This window comes from Callithrix jacchus, chromosome 4, assembly GCF_049354715.1.
Source record: "Callithrix jacchus isolate 240 chromosome 4, calJac240_pri, whole genome shotgun sequence".
NCBI classification, from domain to species: Eukaryota; Metazoa; Chordata; class Mammalia; order Primates; family Cebidae; genus Callithrix; species Callithrix jacchus.
In genome coordinates this window covers 4,744,460-4,749,509 of record NC_133505.1, presented here as the reverse complement: position 1 = coordinate 4,749,509, position 5,050 = coordinate 4,744,460, and the positions used below count along the sequence as shown (strand labels likewise).

General features: G+C 41.4%; 1 protein-coding gene across 6 annotated transcripts in view; it reads left to right on the top strand.

The window, feature by feature from the left end:
• Nucleotides 1–5,050, top strand: part of TRIM38 (tripartite motif containing 38) — a 183,565-nt gene that overhangs the window by 143,409 nt on the left and 35,106 nt on the right. The window lies entirely within an intron of this gene.

The window sequence follows — 5,050 nt, the reverse complement described above, 5'->3', positions numbered from 1 at the left end:
AAATACTTTTGCAGGGTTTCACAGGGATAAATAATGAGCCACGTGGCAGTCAGACAGCACCAGCTATGGCCCCACTTTCTCAGAAAGCCTAGGTTTGGTTTTGCCGCTTAATTTTTAACTTCATTTTCAAGTTCTCACTGATAGAGTATCTCAGAAGATGTCACTGTATGTTTCAGTGGAAGGCTTCCCGGGTGGAACAGGGCTGTGCCAATAGTCATGTCTGGTAGGGACAAGTCAGTGATGTAGGGAAGGACCTTCCAGGAAAAGCAACGCCGTTGATGCTTGGTGTGAGGAATTAGAAGTGTTCAACATGACTGGGGACTGAAGTACAAAGTATAAAGGAAGTTTGGTGAACTGACTAAAAAGATAATTTTTTTTAATCAGTTACTTTCCCCAGCAGCATTAACTAGCCAGGAATAGAAATAGAAGTTTTTGTTTTTCTTTTATGTTCCCTAAGAGTGAAAGCTATACATTTTTTAGGAATTACATGAACAAGAAAATGTGACTGAAAGGCAGAAAAATGATAGAATTTTATTAAAGGGCATAAAACAAGATCTGGCTAAATTGAACTAAGTTCTCTGCTATACCACATACTGTATTCTTGAATGGGAGAAGTAATACCATAAAAATATTGATTCTTCCTAAATTAATAAATGCACTAAGTGAAAGTCCAAGTGGAAGAAGGAAAAATGGAAGAAAAACTGGAATTAGCCTAAATTTTCATCAATGGAAGACTGGCTACATTGTGATACATACATACTCGCTGCAGAAAAATAACAAACAGTTAAAAGGAACAAGTCACATCTACAACATTTGACGTGGATGCTTTTATATAACCTAATACATCTTTAAAGGAGTAAAGCAGATACAAAGTACATATAAAGGGACTCCATGGTTTTCTGAGTGTCTGTCAAGATAATTCTATGTATTTGTATCTTCATTTAGATAGAAGTGTATGAACCAGACTAGATGTTGTCTTGGGTTAATCAGGTTTGGGTAAACAGTTTGGTGATTAAAAAATGTATAAGACTTGGCCTAAAAAATGTATAAGACTTGGCCGGGCAGGGTGGCTCACACCTGTAATCCCAGCAATTTGGGAGTCTGAGACAGGAAGATCACTTGAGATCAGGAGTTCGAGACCAGCCTGACCAACATGGTGAAACCTCATCTGTATAAAAAAATACAAAAATTAGCTGCTCATGGTGGCCACACACCTGTAGCACCAGCTACTCTGGAGACTGAGGCAGGAGAACTGCCTGAACCAGGGAGGTGGACGGTGCAGTGAGCTGAGATCGCACCACTGAAATCTAGCCTAGGCAACGAGAGCAGAACTCTGTCTCAAAAAAAAAAAAAGCCCAAAACTTAGCTTAAAGGTGACCACAAAAAAAAGCAACGTTTATAGACTATGGATGTAAAATTATATGTGTGAATGTGTACACATGTGTGAATATACATAGATACATTTTTTTCTCTATGTGCATATGTATATACATGCATGTATGTATGTGTATGGGCACAGGATTTTTAGCTGAATCTGAGTTTTTTCCTTGGGTTTCTCTTGTATTGTTTAAAGTTTCATACAAATAGCATTTATTTACTGGATAATCATAAAAAGCAAAAACCTATTTTTATTTTTGGAAAACACAAAGCAACCAAACCAAAAATCTCAACTTAGGCAGTAAAGGGAAGTCTGGGGAAGAGGTCAGCAGGACCGGGTCATGAGTGCCTTTTATGTAATGTCCAGGAGCATGGACTTTATCTTGTGGTTCCCATTATTCCTCAAAACAAGTGTGTGTGGACATAGACATGGAAATGCACAGCAGTGCACTGAGGTCACAGGAAAAATACAAACATTTTTTCTGAAGCGCCAACTTCACTCAACACTTCAGGAAACATTTTTAAAATGGTTTTAAACAAATCTGACTAAATTTGACAAATTTAATCAAAGGCTAAATTTTCATTTTTAAAGGGAAATAAATTTTATAATGAAAAACACATGTGAAAAAGAATACATGAAATAGTACATGAAAGAATACACACACACGGCATACACTGGAATCCATGTATGTGCCAGGCTTTCTTGTGTTGCACACCCAGACCAACCCTGTGGTTAAAGATAACCCAGCAGAAAAACTGAAGAGTGACTGGGAGTAATTAAAATGTTTGAAGCAGAAGTGGGGCATGGTTTTCGTTTTTAGACCATTTAGTTTGCTAGTTTTGTCTGATGGATAGAAGTGAGGATAGTCCTAATTGAAAAGTGAGTGCTACTAAGAAACTCAATGTGGGAATCATAGAATTAAGCCAGACTTTTGTTCCCAAGCAGGAGACAGAGGCAGATAAGCAGTAATGAGGACTAAGTAAGGGCTGAACCACAGAGGCTTCATATCATAGGTCACTGTATTTCTCTGAGTAAATATCGTAGAACTTATTTACAACATGGTCACAAAATACCACTGACATGAAACGAAGTCAACGGATTGAAATGGCTCAAGACTAAGATTCCCAAGACCTCAAGAAATCACCAAAAGTCGTCTCACGTTCACGAAAAAGATAACCGAAGGGGGTTCTCCCAGTAAGTGAACACTCATTCTTTCCGTAAGGCTTAGGTCACAAGACCTTGGCTGAGACCCCTGTCTCTGTGATCCGATCTGCACCACATTGGAAGGACCATGACCGATTTCTACCTGGCTATTTAAGGCTGAACAGAGGCTGAAGAACCTCTGCCTTGCTTTCCCATAGCCTTCAGTATCTTAGGTCCCAGAGGGCAGGAAGAGTCTAAGAAGAATCAACCAAAGGTAAAGTACACCAAGAAAAGAGCAGCTCTTTGGTTGGAATTTTAAGATAGAGAGAGACATATAAGCACTACTGTGGAGAAGTAACAGAAGGAACAACATTTTATCCTTTCAATAGATGGAACAACAGGACAATAGAGAGATGTGCGGTGTTCACGCCAATGGCTTGAGACAGCAGCGTGACTCGCCCCATCTTGGCTGCTGGACCTATCTGCACTCCCCCATTTCGAGGGCTGTTGAGCTGAGACAAAGGTCGCGGGCTGAGTCACTGAGGCAAAAACAGAATGCAAAGCAAAGGTCTGCGGTTTATGAGGACATTGTGCTGTCTGCTGTCATGTCCCCATCAGTCTCTGTGTAAGCAATAAACTTGCTGCAATTGAGATGCCTAAGAGGGACAAGAGACCCCTGCCCATATTTTCCCTGGAGCTAAGCCTTTGATCTACCTCCTGATGGAAAACAGGATTAACAAGCCACCTTAAGGGCACCATTGTTTGCTTGCACTGTGTATCTTTGAAAAACATAAACTGCTTTGTAAACTACTATCACAAGCCCCCTTAAACTGCTTTGTGAGCGGTTATCACAAGCCCCTGATCACTGTTTTTATGGAGTTTCTATTTCCTTTCTGTCTATCCTTGTTCTGCTGAGATAAAGTAAATGTAAACAAGAAAAAAGGTATAAAAGCTGTAACCCACAAGAATAAATTTGCTGCGTTTTGACCATAATTTTCACGCAGCCCTCCAGACTCCGCTTTACTATTTTTCTTTCACTTCCGCGCACTCTCTCCCTCAGGTTGAACGAGTCATCTACGTTGGTGGTCTTGGGGACTCCCGCAGGTCGGTAGCCCCCCGGCAGACGTGCCGGACCCTGACAATAGAGGACCACCTCAACAGTAACCTAGAATACCTGCAACTTCCACCTCCTGGGTTCAAGTGATTCTTCCATGACCTTCATGGAAGACAGGAATAAATCAGCTGTATTTGTCCTGCTCAAGACTTGTCATATGCCAGGCATAGTGGCTTATGCCTAGAATCCCAGAACTTTTAGGCCAAGGCAGGAGAATTGCTTAGCACAGAAGTTCAAAACCAACTTGTCTCTACAAAGTTTTTTTTTTTTTTTTTAAGTAGGCAGGTGTGATGGTACATACCTGTGGTCCCAGCTACTCAGGATGCTGAGGTGGGAGAATAGTTTGATTCTGAGAGGTCAAGGCTGCAGTGAGTTATGATTGCTCCACTGCACTCCAACCTGGGTGACAGGAACTGCAGTCTCTAGAAGCGGAATCAGCCTCTCTCAAGAAGAGTTCAAAACCAGCCTGGTCAAAGTCTGGTGCAAAGAACTGAATTTTTCAGCAACCTGAGGGAGCTTGGAAGTGGATATTTCCACAATCAAGCCTCTGATGAGAATAATTCAGACTCAGCCAACACCTAGATTGCAGCCACATGAGGCCCTGAAGCAGAGAACCCAGCTAAGCCGTGTCAGAATTTCTGTTCTACAGACCTTAGGTAATGATAAGTGTGCATTATTTTAAGCCACTAAGTTTCTGGTGATTTGTTTTGTAACAATATATAACTAATACACATAAATAGTAGAATTATAAAATCAGCAATTGACTTCAAACAGTGAGCCTATGAGCCTGTCTCTGGTCCCTGTCCTTAGAGAGAGCCCTTTTACCTCTTTACCCATCTAACATCTCTAATTTGTGTGACATTCCAAGTCCTTAATCCTGCGTTATTGTTGTTGGACGTCCATCTATTGCCTCAAGAACAGAGCATGAAATTCCTCTTTGAAAAATTTCCATTCATCATAATCTCAAATTTCTCCAGTGTAATTTTCCCACCTAAATTCCACATGTGACTTGACTCTCAAGACTATTCTTCCACCCCAGGTATCTAGTTGATGCCTGGATATATCTGAATTCTTTTTCTTTTCTTTTTTTTTGAAATGGAGTCTTGCTCTGTCACCCAGGCTGGAGTGCAATGGTGTGATCTTGGCTCACTGCAACCTCCACCTTTCTGGTTCAAGTGACTCTCGTGTCTCAGCGTCTCCAGTAGCTGGGACTACCAGCACCCACCACCTTGCCTGGCCAATTTTTTCATATTTTTAGTAGAGACGGAGTTTCACCATGTTGGCCAGGATGGTTTTGAACTCTGGACCTCAAGTGATCCACCCGCCTCGGATTCCCAAAGTGCTGGGATTATAGGTGTGAGCCACATCACCCATGCCCATGCGTAGACATCCTACCCAGCTTGCGTGTCTTTTGA